This window comes from Gallus gallus, chromosome 4, assembly GCF_016699485.2.
Source record: "Gallus gallus isolate bGalGal1 chromosome 4, bGalGal1.mat.broiler.GRCg7b, whole genome shotgun sequence".
In the NCBI taxonomy this organism is placed as follows: domain Eukaryota; kingdom Metazoa; phylum Chordata; class Aves; order Galliformes; family Phasianidae; genus Gallus; species Gallus gallus.
Genome location: NC_052535.1, coordinates 72,311,063 through 72,333,440, shown reverse-complemented (window position 1 = coordinate 72,333,440; position 22,378 = coordinate 72,311,063). Strand labels below are relative to the sequence as shown.

Below are 22,378 nucleotides of genomic sequence, written 5' to 3'. Positions count from 1 at the left end.
TACAAAAAGAGGTGCTGCAGCTAGTGTAGGAGATACAGTCTTGTATAGATATAATGGAAGCCTTGTTGGGGAAATTTCTGTAGCTAGAGTGGGTGATTATCATAGCTTATAAGACTCAAAGGACATGAGTTTGTCTGTGACTTAATAATGGTTTTTGTTCTAAAAAGGGGAAAAATATTAATCACTTTTTTTTTTTACTTATTTGGTTTAAAGATTCATCTCATAATGTTTTTATAGGCAAATATTCTGAATTAACAGTTAACAAAATTGAGATAAGCAGTGACAGATTGATAGCATACTTTGAATTGGTGAACAAAATATCACTGAATAATTGGTGGATTTTTCTTACATGGATTAGAGTATCAGGTTTTGACAATACTTTGAATTAATCAGAAGACTACTGCTGATTATTTGATGCATTCTTCTGAGGTGAATAAGCAACATCTTTGACAAATGACAGATGTCTTGCTATAATGCTTGGAGATAATGAGTAATTTTTGCAGAAAAGCAATTATGATTATTATGAGTTTATATTACAGCGTTATTATTTGTGCATTCTTCCTGCAGTAATACTGAAGTTAATCAGGTTAAAACAGGTTAATTATGTAATCATAGGATCACAGAATGGTTTGGGTTAGAAGGGACCTTTAAGATCGTCTAGTTCCAACCACCCTGCTATAGGTGGAGACACCTCCCACTAGACTAGGTTTCTCAGAGCCCCATCCAGCCTGATTCCAAGGAGGGGGCATCCACAACCTCTCTGGGCAAACAGTTCCAGTGTCTGACCACCTTCACAGTAAAGAATTTATTCCTAATATCCAATCTAAATCTCTCATCTTTCAGTTTAAAGCCATTTCCCCTTGTTCTGTTGCTACATGCCCTTATAAAAAGTCCCTCTCCAGCTTTCCTGTAGGCCCCCTTCATGTATTGGAAAGCTAAGATTGCCTTGGAGCCTCCTCTTCTCTAGGCTGAAGTGCGCCAGCTCTCTCAGCCTGTCCCTGCAGGGGAGGTGCTCCTGCACCCTGATCATCTCCATGGCCCTCCCTCTGGACCCATTCCAAGAGCTCAATATCCTTTTTGTGTTGGGAGCCCCAGAACTGGATACAGTACTTCAGGTGGGATCTTATGAGAGCAGAATAGAGGGGCAGAATCACCTCCCTTGACCTACTGGTCATGCTTTTCTTGATGCAACTCAGGATACAGTTGGCCTTTTGGGCTGCAAATGCACACTGCTGACACATGATGAGTCTTTCATCAACCAACACCCCCAAATCCTTCTCAGGGCTACTCTCAACCCATTTTCCACCCAACCTGTATCTGTGCTTAGGATTACCCTGACCCACGTGCAGGACCTTGCACTTAGCCTTGTTGAACTTCATGAGATTGGCACAGGCCCAGCTCTCAGGCCTGTCCAGGACTCTCTGGATAACATCCCTTTCCTCTGCCATGTCAGCTGCACCTCTCAGCTTGGTGTCATCTGCCAACTTGCTGAGGGTGCACTCTATTCCACTGTCCATGTCACCTACAAAAATATTAAGTAGCACTGGTCCCAGCACTGATGAGGTTCATATTATGATGAAAAAGCACTATTTCTATTTCTGATTTAAAATACAGACAAGATACAGAGGGAGAACAGCAGAGTAGGAGTGTGGAGGGGGAAATGTAAGAAATTATTTTGTTCTGTATAATATCCAATATAGAAAAATCTTATTTATTTATTTATTTATTTATTATTAAAAAGATACAAGAGTTCTTAACATTTCACTGAAAACATTCCTTAAACATTTAAAATGAATCAGAAGAATTTCTTCATTTCATATTTCAGAAGAAATTTCTATGAGTGTGATGGAAAAAAATAATCCAACTAAAAATATTTCCTTTATTTGAGGACAGTTTAAAGAGTAGTCAACAGATTTGAGCACTTCAAAGTACTGTGAAGTAATTAAAAGAGAATAGAACTATTTAAGCAGAAGCTTTCTCCTTAGATTCACAATGTCATGAATTTATGATTTTTGGTTATTGGTATTCCACATCATAACATTATGCAGTGTACTGGGAGTTAAACAGCAAATGCTCTAGTTCCAGGTACTTGTCCGGAAGAGAAGAAGAACTACGTTCCCCAGAAGACTGTTCGAGTACTGTTATCATTCCTGCTCAGGGAAACAGATATAAGGCCTGTAGGTCACCTGACCTGGGTCTTCTTCTCGTCTTGTGCTCGCTTTCGGATCTTCTCGCTGCTGCTCCCGACTGCACGCAAGGCTTCAGTATTAGTGTAAGGCCTTTAGCTCTCAGACAATCCTTCTCTCAATTATATTTGATTTTATTAACAATTATATTGAATTATATTGTATTATAGTGTGTTATCGTGCATTCCGATACTATATTTAGTAAATTAGTTTGTTTCTCCTCAGATCGTTGCCGCTGTTTTTTTAATTATTCTTTTTTTTTGTGGGGGGTCCCCTGTTTCCCTTTTCTGGAGGCGCGGATTTTGCAAAAAAAATCCCTCCGCCCCACTAGTCACGGAACTGGGCCGGACCAGCCCGTAAACCATTGACACACCATAAATGGTAAACAAAATGTACAGATTATATGAACTGTGAAGAACTTAATAAAATTATTATGGTTGTAACTTTCAAGGCTAGTCACAAAATCAAGACAGTCTGCAACAAACAAGCAGGTATTTGCTGTTTGGTTAGAAGAGATTCTTTTAGCTTTCAGCTTTAGGCACAGGCTAGCACTACATAAAGTCAGTTTTTTGTTATCATGTGAATATTTTTTAAACAGTATATAATACAGGCATGTATTGTATATCAGAACAGCAGATATTACATCCAGTAGAGGGTGATACTATATGTGCATATGAACATTGCACTATAAGCATAAGTAAGCAATGTAAAATATCAAAATATGTATGTTATTTTTTTTAGACATTTTCAACATGATACAAATGTATAAGTTATTGTGGGATTTATAATTAGTTTTCAGAACTACTTTATTACTTCAAGAAGATGTGATTTCTGGTAGACTCAAAACAAATTATGTCGAAGTCACCAAAGGCAGGATCTTGGAAAGAATTTAAGTGCTTGAAATGGAAGAGCAGCATATTTTGAAGTCTTAGTCTAAACTTGTGAAGTCCTGAGCTCCCACAGAGCTCTTTCTTATATTTGACAGGTCTGTAATCTGTAAGCACTTCTGTTCTTGACCTTAAAGTTGCCCAGATGCTTAAATTGCTGTTACTGAAGCTGTCAGAAGTATCTCAATCCTGGTAGTTCAGCAATCCAGCCCCAACAGAAAGATCCAGAAACTAGGTACCTACTGCTTTCCTCCTTTGAATGGTGTGATCTGTTAAGCTTCCTGAGACTTAACTGATAACCAAGCATGCACCAATAGCTGCTGCTTTCTTTTAAATTGAAACTGGGGGATAAATCTTTCTTTTCACTTAATTTTAACTTGACACTGTGAACACAGGTTCATTTTCTATTCTCCTGAAAAATAAATGAATGTTATATTTCTTATCTTTTTAGACTTCCCAAATTCTAGACTCTACCAATGTAAACGCATGTGTTTTTGAGCACAAATGTTTTCCATCCCAAACACTAAAACTATGTATCTCTGTGATTTAAAGGAGCAGGAAGAATGAAAAGCAAGATGACACGTAATCCATCTAGGGAGGAATTCTTTTTTACATTTTGTTCAATGAAGACAAAGTTGGGTAAGCAACTAGGAGCATGCCACATTCAGCTTTGACTTTTGAAGGAACTCAGATTTGAAAGTGCTGAACTTCTGGCAAACTTGTTAAAACTGTCCACTACAAGCAGGCCACTTTAACAGAGGACTGGCAGGTTGCCAGGGTATCTCACTGAAAAAAGGATTTTGTGGGAAGTCCTGTGAAGTGAAGGATCTGAAGTATGAGTCTGGCTTCCATTCCTTGCAAAATCACAGTCTGCAATAAAGAACGAGATAATGGAGCACAGGTGTAATCTTGATGTGTTAGGAAACAGTCAACACAGAGGCCTGTAACAGTTTGAGTGAGCAGGTGGGCAATGGGGAAGTAGACAACATAGCATATATAGACTTGGAAAGTAAATACTTTGAGCAACTACTATACCAAATTAAATTAAGGAAATTAAGTTGCTGTGGGTTTGGAGAAAAGGTACTTTCATGGCTTTACAAGATAGGAAGGTAAAAGATAGAGTACAGTTGAAGAGCATGAGTCCCCAAGGATCAGCTGTGGCTTTATTTTTGTTCAGCATTCTAACTGATGACCTGGAAAAGGAACTGTATAATCAGATGTTCAGGTCTGCAGATGGTACTGAGGTATTTCAGGCAGTTAAATGTGTCAGTGATGATGAGAAACCTAACAAAGACCTCACAGAACAGAAGTACTGAGAAATGCCATAATGTCAGTAAAAAGGATGTAATGTAACCCAAATCGTGCTTACAGGATTATTAATTTGGAAGGGGAAGTTACAATTCAGGAAGCAAATCTTGAAATCCTTACTGACAGTATTCTAAAGTCATCAGCTCAGTGTGCAACATTGGTTGTGAACATACAAAATATTGGACATCATCAGGAAAAAATGTTGATGCTAAACTAAATCAGTATTTTTTACTATATGAAACATTGGTCTATTAGTTTCTCAGTTACTAAATACCGTGCTTTTCCTTGCATCTCCAAAATAAATGATATAATTAAGTTAAAAATGGTGCAGAGAAAGCAACTAAAATGATTATGAAGGTAAAATACTGCCTTGCAATAAAATATTAAAATGCTTGAGCTCTTCATCTTGGGGAAGAAAAGCCTGGAGGGAGACATGATAAATATTGACAAAGTCATGAAGATAGCAGATAATATGAATATGCTACTATTACTCATTGAATCCCACAGTACTAGGAGAAAAGGTCTCTCACTAAGCTAACAAGATGACAAGGTTCTGTCTTAAAAAGTGGTTGGTGAATTTTTGTCAAGTGTTGACATAGGAGGCTGTGGAGAGAAGTAATAACAAGCAGGTTCATAAAGGGATTAATCCAGTTCATGTTTAATAAACAGACACTAAAATCAGGAATGAACTCCCTATGATTGCTACATAGGCAGATTAAGAGAATGCACTGCAGACAGAGGCAAGGTTTATGTGCTCTAAGTAAACTGTCCTGTTTCCAGAGAGCAAATACTGGCCTATATTACTGTTTCTTAGGCTTCTCTAGAGTGGCTATTTAAGTATTTATCCAAGTGACTCACCAATGATGGTCCAGGGAAAAGGGAATGTAGGATCACAGGAGCCTGAACACTTTATTCTTCATGATGATTGAAGAATAATGGAAGTGGAAGAATAGTTTAAAGTAACTTTAATTACATCAAACTTGAGATATTTTTGTAACAACAGTAAGCAAGTTAGCTAAATTTGACTACTAAAGAGAGATGCTTTGAAGCTGATCCATATTCTAAAGTTCATGTGTTAAGAGAAAATCATGTTAAGTAAATGGTTTAATTATTAATATACTTTTGTATACATTTAATTGGGAAAAATTGATCTCAATGGAAATTCTTTTTAGTTTCAGTTGTTGGTTTGCTTTTTTTTTTTTTTCAGGAAGACATATTTCAGGTTTAGAAGGATAACTCCAGTTGTCTTCTAAAGTCCTATCTACATGAAATACTGATAAAACCAGGACAACATCATTAACTTTGTCATCTCTGTAAAGTTTTCACTTTTTCTGCCATTTATCTCCATAATAAGTTCAGGTCTTTCATTGCTCGTTGATTTCATTTTTGCTTCTTCTCACCTTCATTTAAGGTTTTTTTTTTTTCTTGTTTGTTTTTTAACAAGCCTGTTCTCTTATGACTCATATTATAGCATTAAATATGAAGTGTGTATATATATATATATACAACATTTGTCTCTGTGTTCTTCCAACAAATTTCAAAACAAATGAACTAGAATTTACAGTGTAGATGATAAAATGTACAACTGGAGAAGAGGAATGGAGAAATTGTAGCTTTTTTTGAGAGTATAAAACAAAACCATTTTTATGTCAAAAAACATACTATGCCTGTGATTATTTGCTGTCTAGCTGCAGCCTCTTTTCAAAATGACTCAACTTTATCTGGTCATACTTAATGAAGAGAGCAAAACTCTGAGTGCAGTCAACCATGCCAAAAAAAGCTGTATCATTTAATATGGCATCTTTGTTTCAGCAAACTTCCTAGAGTGACTTCATCTCTATGCCCACAGAATGAATTGGGGTTTTAAAAGAACCAACGAAAAAGAGGAAAAGATTATTTTTGGGATGTCTTTTTGATATTAATATAGTACTAGACATTCAAAAAAATTTAAAAAGATATAAATGACTCCTGCAAAAGTAACATATCCTTTTTCCCTCTGAGATATTGTGGCTGTGCTGGGGAGCAATCATAGATTAGATTGTTTGTTTTCACTGAAGAGGAAATACTCTCAGACTAAGCATCACATATGAGAAATAACAAAGTGGGAACTACGCTTACTGAGAATATAAACATGCACACATAAACACGTGGATATCTGTAAATAGTTAGGTAAAAGAAAGAAGACAGGGAAAACATGGGCCTGCTGCTGAATGAGCCAGGAGACCTTTTTACACAAAACAGAAAAGGGTGAAACACTGAATGCCTTCTACTAGCAAAAGCACTTTCAGAACTCTGAAGGCTATGACCAAGGTGAATGACTGGACCAAGGAAGATGTAACTGATAGAAGATGGTCAGGTCAGAAAATACTTAAGCAAACTGGACATTCCTATGTTCATGGGCCATGTTGTGATGCAACCATAAGTGCTGAGAGAGCTGGATGATTTCATCTTCAAGAGTGGCAAGGAAGATCTGGGGAACGACAGGCTGGTTAGCCTTATCTCTGCCTCTGGGAAGGTGATGGAATAGCTAAGCCTGGAAACAGTGACTGAGTTCTAGCACAGGCTGCCCAGAGAGGTTGTGGCCTCCCTCCTTGAAAGTCTTCAAAAGCTGCCTGGATGTGGCTGTGGGCAGTTTGGTTTGAGTGACCATGCTTGAGAAGGGGAGTTGAATCAGATGGCTTCAGAGGTCTCATCCAACCTCAAACATTCTGTGATTATATGACAGATTATATGACATATAATATATGTTGCATTTGTTGGATTTGCAGAGAAATATTTAATTAATCTGAGTTTCAGAAATGGCTTTGAATTGATCATAAGAACATTGGATTTGAGATTAGAAACAAAATGAGGACACCCAATGCTTTGAAAGGTGTCTCGCTCGTTCCTTCAGGCAAAGTATCCCAGTTTAATGCAGTAATTATTTCGGCTTCCATGTCTTGTTTTCCAGTTTCTGCTAATGAGGGATGTGTGGCATAGACGATCTCAAATTATTAATGATAGCTCAGATATTTGCAGTCATCCAGTTTGGAGAGGTAAAAGAAAAAAGTACTGTTATTCATTTTACTTTGTGAGTTTTACAGTTTCAGGCTCTGAATATTTCTTCTTTTAATTTGTTTTCTTTGTTGTTGTTGTTAATCAGGATCAATAGACAAATTGGAAAGTTTTTTGTAACGTATTTCTTATTTCATTCATGCTGAAGGCATGAAATACAGGAAAGAGGAGCTTGTATTGGCATTGACCTGTATCTTGTAATGTCATCTAGTTTATCAGGAAATCAAATAGATTATGTGAAACAGTGTTCATCACAGATGTCTTTTTTAAAAAACGAAATAATAATGAAGTATAAATCCAAAAAACATTGTGTGAATTATTAAAAAAATAAGTTTTTTACAGTTATGAAGAATAACCTTTTGCATCCCTCCAGTTTAGAAAGAAATTTCCTAATTTCTTCATGCATTGAACTAGTAAAAAAGATTTGGCTATACAATCAGAAAAGTTACTCGTAACCTCCATGGTTAGGTCCACTAGCTAGGAAGTGCATTGTACTTAAAAATGAAGGGAGGTCCACGGATAAAAGAATTAAGTTTATCCTTACAATATGTAAGCTTAATTTGTGTCTCTATCGCAGTCTTTTTGAGCAAATTGGAGAAATGCAATTGTTCTGTGCTACAATACTTCATCTCTAATATTCAGAAGAGAGAGCTGGTCTGCTCTGTCTGTAAAGGCTTTGAAGCAGAGACTGTCTCCCTGAATGTATTTTCTAGCATAAAGTACAATGGAACTTCTGATTCATGTTAGGACCTTTCAGTGTTAGTGTGATATGAATAAATAATAATTAGTAACAGATGTTTTGTCTGCTTTCTTCATAAAGTATAAGTCCATGAAAGGAAGCTAACTTTTCTTTGTAATGTGAAAAGACCTTCAAGGGTCAAATTTTAGCTATTATTCTAATGAAAAATGTGATGGTTCTAAAGCTGTTGTTAAAGAATATAGTTTCATAAACTTTTCTTTTTCCTTAGCCAAACCAGAATTCTTACTGTGATTTTAACATTTGAGCAAAATACTAAAAGCCCACACTGCTTGCATTTTTTTCCCTTTAGCTGTACTGTGAGGGTGGCATCAAAGGCTTCCACAGATCCTCCAACTACTTTCAATTTATTGTTGTAATAAATAAAGAGGAAGATTTATGAAAAAGTCATTGAGAAGATTATGCTGTGAGAAATATTAAGATATTAATCTAATATCTTTTTGCAAGCAATTTTTGCAGAATCACAGAATTGCAGGGTTTAGAAGGGTTCTCAAGGGATCACTGAGTCCAATTTCACCACTATAGCAGGAAATTTTGTTTCACAGTCCACAGAAAATTAGTCAAATTAAGGTACATTGCATATGTTTTTATGTTAGTAATACTTTAGTACATAGAATATTTTTAAGCCAAAAGCGAATTTAATTAGAATCAATTCCGACTGTCTCATCACGTCTAAAGAATTCTCTCTGTCTGTAGATGAAACCAAAAATAGCAAGTGTTTTATTTACAGTTCACTGAATTGAAGAGAGGAAACTTCTGTCTCCAGTGATATCACCTCTTGCCTTATCAAGTTTATATTTTCTTCATAAATTCTCAGTTCATCAAGTAAAACAAAAGGTAAGGGATACTTTCGAAACTGCTTTATTACACGTAAGTTTTAGAGTTAGAAATAAAATGTAATGTATCTGACAGTAAAATAGGGGTGAATCTCCAATGAAGGATTTTAGGAAAATTCATAAAGTAGTAGTGATGTTTTGAGGTAAACAGGCAGTTGAGAATTTTCAGTGAACTGCTTTAACATTTAATTGAATCTTATTTTGTCATTGACTGTACTGTCCAGTACCTCACATCTATAGTAATTTTGGCAATGAATGATAGAAGGAACTTACAGTCCCCTTCCCTAGGCTAGCAAGAATATGGGAAGAGATAAGTTGTATCTTTTGAGTGTACACAGCAGCAAAATTCATACTGAAGTAGAATGATTCTCTGAATTTCTCCTGTAGTTCTGTAATATCCAGGGTTCTTAATGGGATATGTAAAGAAATTGGTTATTTCTGTAGGTGTTAAAGGAAAGTCTAATTAGAGAGATGAAAAACAATGATAGCTTATTATATTAAATGTCTCTGACTAAATCCAAAATCATCCTTGTTACCATTAATGTCTTCTTCATTTATCTTTTATTTGCTTGCTTTCAGCATTCTGGTTACTTGTACCTTGTTATCTAATTCAAACTCCTTATCATTTTTACTCCATTAATGAATGTAGAATATTTGTGCCTTCCATCTTTTCACATGCACACACTTTACCCAGCGCTCTCTCATGTTTTCCTATTTCCATTAATGGTAATTGCTAGTTCACTTTCACTTCCTCTTCCTTAAACCTGAATGTTTGCTGCAGGAAGCCTACTTTAAATGTCAGCACATTTCCTTAACTCAACCTCATTTTCTTATGCTGTTTGCCAACTCTGCTTATGTTAGAATTGTTACATCTAATGCCCTAAAGCTCTCTTAGACAGATTCTCATCAAATGTAAATTTACTTAATGTAATTGGAAGCACTGAGCTGAAAAACTGTCTTTCTGTGTTGTTTCAAACTGTAATAGTTGTATAAAACATAGAATCAGAGAGTTGCTGAGGTTCTGGAGATCATCTGGTCCCATCCCCTGCTCCAAGCAGGGTTGTCTACAGCAGATTAATCAACATCATGTCATAAGTATCTCCAGGGTCAGAGATCATACAGTCTCTCTGGGGAACCTTTTTCAATGTTAAACCATTCTCAGAGTAAAAAGCTTTCTAAATTTTTTTTATTATTATTTCATGTGTTTTTGTTTGTCCTTATTGTCTCTTGTCCTTTCCCTGTGTAGTCCTGAAAGAGGCTGACTCCTCTTCATTCCTTCCTGTCAAGTATGAATAAGTTGAACATCCCAGTTTTCTCATATTTTTACAGGTGATCCAGTTCTTGCTGAACTTTTTCCATAGCTGCAGGTCTCTCTTGTACTGGAGAGCCTAGATTTGGACACAGTACTTTAGCTGTCCCTCACCATTGCTACTTCTAAATTTCACCAACACTCCTCCTAAACAAGATATTGTCTTTCTTTGCTGTGAGAGCAGATTGTTGGCCTATGTTCAACCTATCTGTTAGGGCTCTCAGGTCATTCTCTGCAAAGCTGTCTTCCAGACAGTTGGCCCTCTACTGGTGAGTGTGGTTCTTCCAGCCCAGGAGGACTTTGCTAAATTTCGTGACTGTCAAGGTCCATTTCTCAATGAGTGACAACACAACCTTTGAATGTTTCAGCAATCTCTCTTATAGTACACTCTGTCCCAACATTTAGGTAATGACTGAATATATTAAACAGCACTGGCCCCAATATTGACTTGTGGGGAATACCATGAGTTTCTAGCCTCTGTCTGGTGTTCCTCTGCTGAGGACAAGCTTTTAAACCTGTTCGTTATGTCAGTTTTCAGTCTATCTCACTCCCTACGCAGTAAGAATCACAGAATCATACAATCACAGGAGCTGGAAGGAACATCTGATCACCTAGTCCACCTCTCTGCTAAAGCAGGTTCCCTAAAGCCAACTCTCTGCTAAATAAGGTTCCTTAGAGAAGGTATTTCATTAGTCTGAGAGGATGCTGTGAGAGACTAAGGTCAAAATAAAGAATATTCTACTGCTCCCTTTTCAACCTCTGAGATACTCATTTCACTATGGCCAATGATTTGCCCTTGTAAATCCATGCTGACTAGCTCCATTCACATTTCTGTCCTTCATGTGTCTGGAAATGTCTTCCAGGTTTATTTATTGCATCAGCTTACCAGTATTCAAGATGAGACTGATCACCCTGTAGTTTTCCAAATCTTCCTTCTTGCCCTTCTTCAAAATAAAAGTGACATTTACTCTCTTCTAGTCCTCAGGTGATCCATGAATAACAACCAGCCCTCCCGGACTACCCTTCTCTCCAGCAGTCACCCATGAGATGTTACCAAGCAGAACTCTGAAGTGTCAAATATGATTTTCCCTGCCTGGAGAGGCATGTATTCTGTAGCTACTCCTGACATACCTGTAAACTGCTCTTCCCTATGAGGTACCGTGATAATACTATTCTTGTTGACTTTTAAATGCCATAAGTGCCAGTATTTAGTTTCTATTGTTTCCTGCATAATTTATTATATAGTATAGCTCACTACTAACAATTTCTTTAGATACTATATTTTTATTTTCTTCAACTGATTCCACAGTGATTCATTATATCTTCTTTGGTCGTTCAGAATTTTTTCTCTCCATCTCTTATATTTATTCTTATGCTAATTGGTGCCTCTTTACACTGCTCAGACAAGGGAAACATAGATAATATTTTAAAACATTATGTCTGCGTTTACATATTCAATGAATTATAGGATAGTCTTCCTTTAAGACAAGAAGTATCTTAAGTTCACAGATTATAGAATGATAACAACATTTGAGTTGGTTGTGAGCTTATTAATCAATCTTAAAAAGACCATCTCTCTAATTAGCAGATATGATCCTAGTTAAAATGTCCTTAAGTTTTCTTCCAAAATTTACAAATTCTTCCTTCTGTCATCTGAGCTGTCCAAGAAGCTGAAAAAAATCCATTATGTATACTGCAGTGACAAATTCAAGAATCCATGGTGCTGCAAAATCATATGCATTGAAAGATGGTCCTTGCTTCATAAAATTCCTTGTTATTTGTTCTCAAATGCAGTGACACTAGGAATAAAACCCGTTGTCCCTCCTAATCACATTTTCTGTCCTCATATCAAGTAGGCAGTGTAAAGTCCTAGTATTTTGATTATGGAATTAGTTCCTTATTATGATTCTGTCAGATGAACTTTACACAGAACTTCTGGACGTGCTTCTTATATTCCACTGTCCTATGTCCATAGCCATGGATAAACAAGTCATGACAATCTCCAAATCAGTTTTTCTCATTACTACACTTTTCTATCTGCAGCAGTATGCAGAATGCACGCATGTTCTGTGGTGTCTGATGACATCTACTTTAATGATCCTCAGATTTCAGTCTTGGTTTCTACCAGTATTTCTATGTTTTCTGACCAAGTTATCAGGGATGAACATCATAGCAAAATACATTTAATATTAGTCCAACATACTGACTGTGCCATAAAAATAAATAATGTAGTTTGAGTAGATTGTTATATTCACAGATGTGTTAGAGTGATTGTACACTTAACTGGGTGAAAGAGAAGGATAAATAAAGTCGTCATGCATCTTTTATTGACTTACTAAGAAATAATGCATTCTTGAATTAATACAGTATCATTTGCAAAGCTGAATTATATCACTATGTTATTGATTTAGATGTTTAAGTTCTAATTTTTATTAGTAGGACAGACTGTATTTTTCAAGTGATAATGAGAATTGGCTCAGTATCGTAGTTACATATATTACCATAGCAATGCAGTGCTACTGAGCTACTCAGAATGTTATTTTTTTTCCATGAAGACAGATATATTTGAAATCTTTACATCCAGTTAGAAGAAAAACAGCATTTTAAAAGCTTGCAATGTTTTATTCTTAATAACACTTTACTTTTGCAAGTAAAAGAATATTCCATCTTTTCTGATGGGAATCCATCAGAAGTTTATACTTCTTTTTTTCTTTTTTCTTTTTTTTTTTTTTTCTGATGGAACTACTGCTAATGCTGTGCCAGGAACTGAAGGTAAAAGCTATGACAAGCTAGTGAATAGTGAATAGACCATTTTAGAGGAAAAAAAAAAAAAAAAAAAAAAAAGGATAAATTAAAGAGCCTCTCCTGGTTTTCTGTCCTTCTTTATTTGAAAGTAAAGCTAAACTTTAAAGTTATCATTCCCCTCTGAGCAGAGTACAGCTGTTAGATTTCAAAGCAAAAATGCTCTCTGATGACAGTCTTGTAATTGTCTTTATAACTGAAGAAAACGCTGAAGAAAAAAACCTTAGTATTAATCCACAAATGACACTGGGGGCCTGGTTCAAGACCTGACAGTCTAAGTACTAGCCCTACTTCTGACCTATTGACTGTGCTTAGTTAGTCATAAATCCATTTTAATTATCAGCTATTATCTATTTTATTTACTTGAAATGAAAATTACTTGGATCAGGAATGGTTTAAGTATGTGTTTGTTCAATACCTTTGAAATGGCATGCTAGTTTTAGTTCAGGCTTCTTTCCCTTACTGCAAAAAAAAGTAATAGTCACAACTAAGAATCTCTTTTAGAATCGTTATCATTTATTTCACAGATGAAAACTCTGATTAGACATTAAAGCAATTTATATGCCCTTAGAAATGTTTGAAAAAATATTAATATGAGTTTTATGTACTTGTAGATATTTTTTTCTTAAACATCTTTGAATAGTTCCATAGAACATAAATTATAATTTGTTATTGATAAGTGGAAGTGTTGATCTGTTTGAGGGTTCCCAATAGGCTGAATCAATAGGCTGCATCCAATCTCATACCATTCAATAAGGCTGAGTGCTGGATGCTGCATTTGGTCATAACTCAGTGTAGCAGTACAGGCTTGGGTGAGAGTGGCAGGAAAGTTGCTGGCAGAAAAGGATCTGGGGGTGTTAGTTGACAGATAGCTGAACATGAGCTAACAGTGTTTCCAGGGGCTAAGAAGGCCAATAGAGTCCTGGCTTGCGTGAGGGAAGATTTTAATGAGTACAATTCTTGAATAAGTAATTTTGCAATGAAAAGATTAGCATTTTAGATATTTTCTAATTGGATTGGCTAGTTATTAGATTTTTTGTTGTTTGTACTTGCTGAATTGGTTTAAAAAAATGCTCAGCAAATACAATAACAAATCTGACTTCCCTCAGCTGAACTGTATGAAAGACCCCAGAGACAAGAAACAAGCCTAGCATGATCCCACAGGAACTTCAAAATTTGGTTGGCCATTTTAAGACTGTCTTCTCTGGGGAAAAAATTCCTGCAGCTGCTCTTAAATGTTGAGGGTTAAAAGCATTTTTGCTGCTGAGAATGCACATTGGAGCATATGTAATACTTTAATGTGCATTTTAAAGTGAAAATACAATACAGCTTTTCAAAACCTTTGGAAATAATCACAGACTTGCTTCTGAGGTTGAATTAATTCAAAAAGGTACTTTCAGGCAGAGCTGACTGACACTCAGAATTTCCCTTCTGGAAGAAATTTTGATATTTTAAGAAAGGCTTCATTTTGAATGAGAGTGTATGTAAGAACTTCTTCCATTTTCCTTTCACTAGATAAGTAAGTGTGGAAAATGGAAGCACTTTGTTCTTTTCCTTTTCCTAATGAAATTATTTCACGTCTACAGCTAAAAGACTATTCCTTGGGCTTTTGGTAGCTGTCAAAAAACACAAGGAATTTTCAGAAAACAGGCAAATTCATTGTCACCAAGGAAAAAAAAAACAAAACAAAATAACAACTCTAAAAAATGCAGAATCAGAGATTGATAATCAAGTTTAAATTTTAGATGATCCTTGTGTGAGAAAGAAAAAAATCAAAATCACATTATCAGCATGTTTCATGGTACTAAAACTTTAGGTAAAGGAATGATGGAGTTCTGGGTGACTAATTTTCCCACTTTACCACTGATCTTACCTCACTGAATGAATAAGGGAAATTTTCTATTGGTCTTACTCTGCAGAAAAGATTTCAGTAAAACGTGGTGCTGGAAACTCTGTGACTGCATTTTTATCACCCATCCTAAAACCTATACCCTTTAATACCCTGAATGAAATTGTCTGCCTTAACAACACTTCTCTTGGAACCCACAGTCCCTGCAGTGAAGCTGCATGCAAATAAGCACTTTTTAAGTTTGATATTTTGCTGTGGAAATTAAGGAGAGTTCATGAATGAGTTGCTGGGGAAGAGAAAAGGGAGCTCTTTCCACACCTCCTCTGTAACACTGGCAGTGCAGCTCTAGCTTGCCATAGACCTGGGATGGAGGAATGGGAAGAATGGAGGCAGAGTCTCAGGAGGTTCAGGCTGTGTGAGTAGGGTCACTGCAGATACAGGGGTATCAGAACAGGATTAATACTGGAGGATGTTAGCAACAGTTACATGTAAAACTGTGATATTACTATGATACTGATATGTTGTCCATCATTATTTATGATCTTCAGCAATTGAGCAGTGCCTATGATGAACAATGCTTGCAAGCAGCTAATTCTTCTGGGAAAAGGGAAATGCTCTCAGGAGACACCTATTTATTGCTATCTATTTTAATCGGTGAACAGTGGTGAAAAATAGAGATTGTTTGTCCTCCTTTACTTGATGAGTCTCTTAAGAAAAGAATTAAAGTTTTTTAATTCCATATAGATAACTGTGTTGGGGCAAGTGATCATCCAAGCTTTTGAACCTTAGTTATTTACTTTCTGTAGTCAGGCCCTCACTAAGCATGAGAAAATGATGAATTATTTCACAAAGGCACTAACGTCTCTTTTGTGTGGTTGCTGAGGGTTCTGTTGTACATTTCTCTTAAATAACACCCATCTTAGCAGAGCTTATTTCTATTGCTCAGGTGTTCTCTGCTCTGAAACGTTTTGCCTAATTTGTATTCTTACAACAGCTGGCCTGAATAAAGATCAACAATCTGAAATACCCCATTCAATTCTGTAAACTAGCAATATTCTAGGAAAATCTAAAATAACATCTTTTGAAACATATGAGAGCTTTGAATTCTAACAGAGAAAAGGAGTTTGATCATTTTAAGTCTATTTTGAAGCAATAATAATAGATAATTATGCAAATCATAACTCATTTTCACCAAAATACTAGGAGCAATCCTAGCTGGTACAATGTGTCTCTCTACAGAAGGCCAAGTCATACTGAATACACTGATCTCTTCTCTTTGCTGTACGCTCTTTGTCTGAGATATATCCCATTTCCATTATATAACAGATGGGATTTTGGTGGTCGTTATCCACCATAACCTGTTATCTGTAGATATTAGAAAAGTCAGCCTGGAGCCTAAGCAACTAGCTATATTCCATGCTCCATCTAGACAAAACTATACTCTTCTCCTAAGGCTTTGATGTGGATGTAAATAACTTTTACAAATAAGGTAGGTATATGTCTAACTTATACATTTTAAATACTACATGAAATCATTGCAGATCTTTGCTGTAATGATGTAGACTGACTCCTTATCCCTTTCTTGCATATTTAAAATATCAGTGTCCCTGGGATTCAAAGTTCAAAATTGCAATTACAAAATATGTTAAATGATAACAGCATATAATCATTATTCTTATTTGAAACCATGATGGATTGGCAATGAGCCAAATGCTTTCTGGGAAAGACTGTAGATGAGCCCATGATGGATCTGGTACACCCCTGAAGGGACTGCAACCAGTGGAAAACCCACAATAGAGCAAAAGAAAAAAGTACATTTTTTCAAATTTTCAATAGCAAATGTAGATGTTAATAAAAGTGTCAGTCCTTGACTGGTTTTAGTTAGAAGCAGAACTAGTGTGCTTTCACAAGAAGTTGACTGACGTGCTGTACTGGTATGGAAGTAGGCACAAGTTACTGTTTTTGATGCAGTTGAATGTTTGGGTAGCACAGCTTCTATAGCTTTTCTTTAAAATGTTTAATTTTAAACATTTAAGTTGTTATAATTTCAGTGATTTTGAAGAGTTGCCTTTTCCTTCTGGAAATGCTATGCTTGCAGATACTACAATTTATCACTAAACATTTCAGATTAATTCTGTCTAATTCACTGGAAATTTCCAGCCTATGGTTTCACTACAGTAATAGCTTTAAAATAATTAAAACAATAATTTGAACATTACCTGAGAAGGGAACAATCAAAATATACAAACTGAAGAAGTCCAAAGATGATATAAATTGGTCCCTTACCTGGGAGTACAAGAAGAACTTGGAAGGGCTCTTCTGATTTACACTTGCCAAAGATCTGACCCACACTTTTTATCATAACACTCTGCTGTAATGTGCAAAAATATATGAGAGAGAACATTTATCTGGTTGACAGAAGCTTGCTTCTTTAGGAAAGCTGTTTAACTCATAAGTTCAGGTAGCTTTGCATGTTTCTGGTAACCCGTGGATGACATCTGAAAATTCAGTCTGACCTGAAAGTTGAGGGAGAAGTACTCTTAAAATAGATTAGATTTATTGCAGAGGTGGGAAATGAGCAGTGCTGCCAAGAGAAATGTCTGTTTGACTCTGTCTTGTGTTAAGGTGCTACCTTAAACTTGCCGATTGAGGAGAAATGATAATGTTCTTGGAAATATAGTATTTGATGAGTGCTGACTACTGGAAAAGAGCCAGTGGTATTTTATTCCTTTCTGTTTGTTGTTAGTGTCTCAACAAGCAACATGAACTCTACTGTGGCAAACTGTCAGAATAAGTTGTTTCTAGTCTGTAATGAATACTTCTATCTCGTTATTACTGAAAATAGCAGGTCTTGAATGTGTATGGTATACAATTCATTTTCTTTTTCACAAAAGTATGGATTCTTTTAAGGTTAGAATGAGTGTGAAGACTCCCTAGCACTACTTTAGACAAAAAAAACTGAAGATAAAGAACTCTGCACAGTATCGAGGCAGATTCTGCATATGTGTGCGCACAAGTTTTGCAGTGAATATTTTGAAGTGGGACAACATTGTCCAATAAGGAATACAGATCAATCTTAGATAAATTTTCAAAAAATTTAGTCAAGGTATATAAACAATTTTGTCAAGAAAATAAATAGTGAAATACTTAGACAATATTGAAACATTATGCAAGTGAACATTTTAAAAACATACAGTAATATTTAATGAAAATGGAAAAGCATGTCAAACTTAGATTTAATTAAGCATGATTGCCAAGAAAAAAAAAAAAAAAAGAAAATGCACTAAAAATTTTTTAAACTAGAACTAGAGGCTCATTAGCCTCACCTTGTTCCCGAGGAAGGTGATGGAGAAGCTAAGGACACCAAAAGCATCAAGTTAACAGCATGCATTCATCAAAGGGAAGTTATGCTTGATCAACCTGATAATCTTCAATGACTGACCTAGAAGATGAGGGGAGAGAAGTGGGTATTGTCTGCGTGGACTTCAGTAGGGCCTTGAACACTTTCTTTCATAAAATCCTCATAGAGAAGCTGGTGATGTACAAGCTGGATAAGTAAAATGTGAGGTGGAGTGAAAATTGGCTGATCACCTGGGCCCAGAAGATGATCAGTGGTGCAAAATCCAGATGGAGACCAGTAACCAGTAGTGCACCCTAGAGGTCAATAGTGAACTCAGTTCTGTTCATCATCTTCATTAATGAACTGAATGATGGGGCACAGTGTATCCTCAGAAATTTTGCTGACGACAGAAAACATACTGCCATCTTGACAGGTTGGAAGAATGAACTGAAGATTATGAAGTTCAACAAGGGAAGCACAAACTCCTGCATCTGAGGAGTCCTCCCTGACCTGGGGAGGATACAACCAAATATAACAGGATGTACTTGGATGAAAACTACATTTGCTGAGAAGGACCTGAGGATCCTGATGAACAGCAAGTAGAATATAAGACAGCAATGTGACCTTGCAGCTAGGAAGGTTAATAGTATCCTGGGCTGCACAAGGGTAAGTGTTGCCAGCAGGTTGAGGGAAATGAACTTTCTTCTCTATTTGGCACTGGTGAGGCCACACATGGAGTATTGTATCCATTCTGGGCTCAGCTGTACAAAAACATGGACCTACTCCAGAGAGTCCACTGAAGAAGCACAAAGGTGATGAAGGGATTGGAGCATTTGTTGCCTGAGATAAGGCTGAGACAACAGGGACTGTTTAGCTGTTTAGTCTGGACAAGAGAAGGAGCAGGTGGGTTCTAATCAGTGTATGTAAATACTGGAAGGGAGTGTATAATAAGATGAAGGCAGGCTCAAAAGAATCTGAGTCACTAAAAACAGTGGTGCCAAGTGCCAGGACAAAAGGCAACAGGCTCAAACAGAAACACAAAATATTTTGCTTAAGCACCATTTATTTTACTTTACTTTATTATTTTATTTGTTTCATTTCATTTCTTTATTTTTACTCTGTGGATGACTGAATGCTAGTACAAGCTGCCTGAAGAAGCAGTGGGATCTCCCTGGAGATCTTCAAAAGCTTTCTGGACGTGATCATGAGCAACCTGGTTTGGATGATCTTGATTGAGCAAGTGGCTTGGACCAGATTACTTCCATAGCATTAAACATTTTGTGATTCTGTGAAAATAAATTATAAGTTAATTTAAACAAACAAACAAAAAGAAAAACAAAACAAAAAACACCACCACCACCAACAAAAAGATCTGTTGTTCCGTTGACATATTTTCTGTTTTATTTTCCCTCAATATTCCCAATATTTAATTGCCAGTGTTTTCCCTTTTCCCCTTGAATTCTTATGTCACTCTCTCCCACCCTGTATATCAGAATAATTAAAATTCTATAGTTTACATAGTAAGATATAATTTCTAGTCCTTACTTCTCTGGCAGGTGCTTTACAATGGGATAAATTTCCTTCTGAACATATATGTTTCTCTCCATGAAGAGGTATACCATGAGCGGTGTTAGATTCTGCACAGTGATACCATTTTCTTGGATATAGATAAAGTTCTCAGTATTTGTCTAATGATGACAAAATCATGATGTTAGTTCATGGTAAACAGGAAAAACTTGGTCATCTACTCCCGATCTCATGCAGTATCTTCGCAAAGTAAACTTGACTACTAACATTAGAGCCTCCTGTTGGATAAAGGCAAGACAGGTGAAGCAACAGTCTTTGCATTAGGCAGATGTGGAGTCTTTAGCACCTATTTTTTTTGTTCTTCTGAGCCATTCCTATTTCCCTTAATTACTCGCTAATGCAGGCCACAGCCTAAGATAATCATATTATTCCACATGTAAAATCCAACACTTTTGAATTGCTGTTTTATGAAAGTCATAACTCTTAAACTAACTAATCCTCAGATATGCTTAGTCTTTAATTTATATTGATAAAGAAAAGATTCTTCACTCATTCATTTTAAAAATATCCTGAAGGAATGAAAATGTGGATGCCATTTGCAGTAGAGTATGTGCTGCAGAAATAAGGCTTTGTATGTGAGAAATGTTTAAACCAAGTGCATATAGGTTCCTTAAGGCTTCACAGTAGAGCACTTCATCCAACAGTGCGTATACCAAAGAATCATAGAATCTTTTAAATTGAAAGAGACCCTTAAAGACCATCTAGAACGACTCCCCTGCAATGAACAGGAGCATGTACAGCTAGATTAGGTTGCTCAGAGCCTGGTCCAGCTTGACGTCAAATGTCTCCAAGGACGGGACTTCCAGCACCTCTCTGGGCAATCTCTTCTCCAGGCTGAACAGCCCCAGCTCTCTCAGACTGTCCTCACAGGGGAGGTGCTCCATCCTTTGGATTGTATTTGTGGCCCTGCTCTGGATGTGCTCCAATAGGTCCATATATCTCCTGTACTGAGAACTCCATATCTGGATACAGTACTCCAGGTGAGGTCTTACTAGTGCAGAGTAGAGGGGCAGGACTGACTCCCTCGACCTGCTGGCCATGCTTCTTTTGATGCAATCCAGGATGCGGTTAGCTTTCTGGGCTGCGAGGGCACATTGCTGGACAATGTCCAGCTTACCATCAACCAGTTCCCCCATATCTTTTTTGGCAAATCTGTGCTCCATCCTTTCATCTCTCAGCTTGTCTTACATCTAACCACATTCTCCAGTCAGTTTGCCCCACACATGAAAATCATACAAAATATAATTTCCTAACTGTTCAAAATCTAGTGCAGATTTTCTCTATGAGAATTTTAGAGATTGATAAAGAATTTCTTCAGTCTTGGCAGAAATAGAAGTATTCACCAAGACTAATTCCTTTTCCTCTTCCGTAGTAAATGGTTGGAGATCAGAGCGGGTATAGACTAATATACTGAAGACCCCACTATGAATATCAGCCATGGCTAAAAACTGATGAAAATTGTATCACACTAACTTAAAGCTGTAACATCACAGTGGATAGTTTCTTCAGTAAGACTGAAAAATAGCTTCAGCCTCTTGATTGCAAAGTTAAGACATAAGAAAATAAATCCAGTTCAGGGAAGACTTTCAATGGGAGGAAAAGTCTTAAGTCTCTCCAAAAATATTCCTGAAGATCTTTCTAGGTTTTGAGGGCTACTCTTCCTTTCTACAGATCTTCAGAAATCATCAGGGACTAAAGAGAGACTGATACTTCTCATTTGGGGGATTTCAACTTCCCTGACATATGCTGGGAATACAACATAGCGCAGATGAAACAGGAGGTTTCTGGAGCGTGTGGAGGATAACTTCCTGATGCAGCTGGTGAGAGAGCCTATGAGAGGAGCTGCCCCATTAGACCTGCTGTTCACAAACAGATGAGGTCTGGTGGGAGGTGTGGAGATCGGGGGCTGTCTTGGACAGAGTGACCATGACATGGTAGAGTTCTCGATTCCTGGTGGAGTCAGGAGGGGGAACGGCAAAACCACTACCTTGGACTTCTGGAGGGCAGATTTTGAACTGTTCAGAAGACTAGTAGAGGGAGTCCTCTGGGATTCAGTCTTGGAGAGTAAAGGCGTCCAAGATGGCTGGTAGCTCTTCAAGAAAGAAGTCTTAAAGGCGCAGGAGCAGGCTGTCCCCATGAGCCGCAAAATGAGCCGGCGCGGAAGAAGACTGGCGTGGATGAATGGGAAGCTATTCTTGAGGTTCTAGGAGAAAAAGAGAATCTACCTCCTGTGGAAGAAGGGACTGGCAACTCAGAAAGAATACAATGATGTCATTAAGATGTTACGGAGAGAAAATCAGAAAGGCAAAAGTTTGGTGATAGCCAAGCTACTTTCCATCATCTATCAGTGCTCCTTCTACTGGTGAGGTCCCAGAAGACTGGAGGCTTGCCAGTGGGACTCCCATCTACAAGAAGGGTTGTAAGGAGAATCCAGGGAACTACAGGCTTGTTAGCCTGACCTTG

The 22,378-nt window shown here is 36.9% G+C and overlaps 1 long non-coding RNA gene across 1 annotated transcript in view; it reads left to right on the top strand.

Moving 5' to 3' along the window:
• LOC112532345 overlaps positions 1-22,378 on the top strand; it is a 166,726-nt gene that overhangs the window by 56,460 nt on the left and 87,888 nt on the right. Inside the window, exons 4-5 of the long non-coding RNA XR_003074960.3 lie at positions 8,923-9,029; positions 11,316-11,492. This is a non-coding gene — a long non-coding RNA (uncharacterized LOC112532345). The remainder of the gene's footprint in view (positions 1-8,922; positions 9,030-11,315; positions 11,493-22,378) is intronic.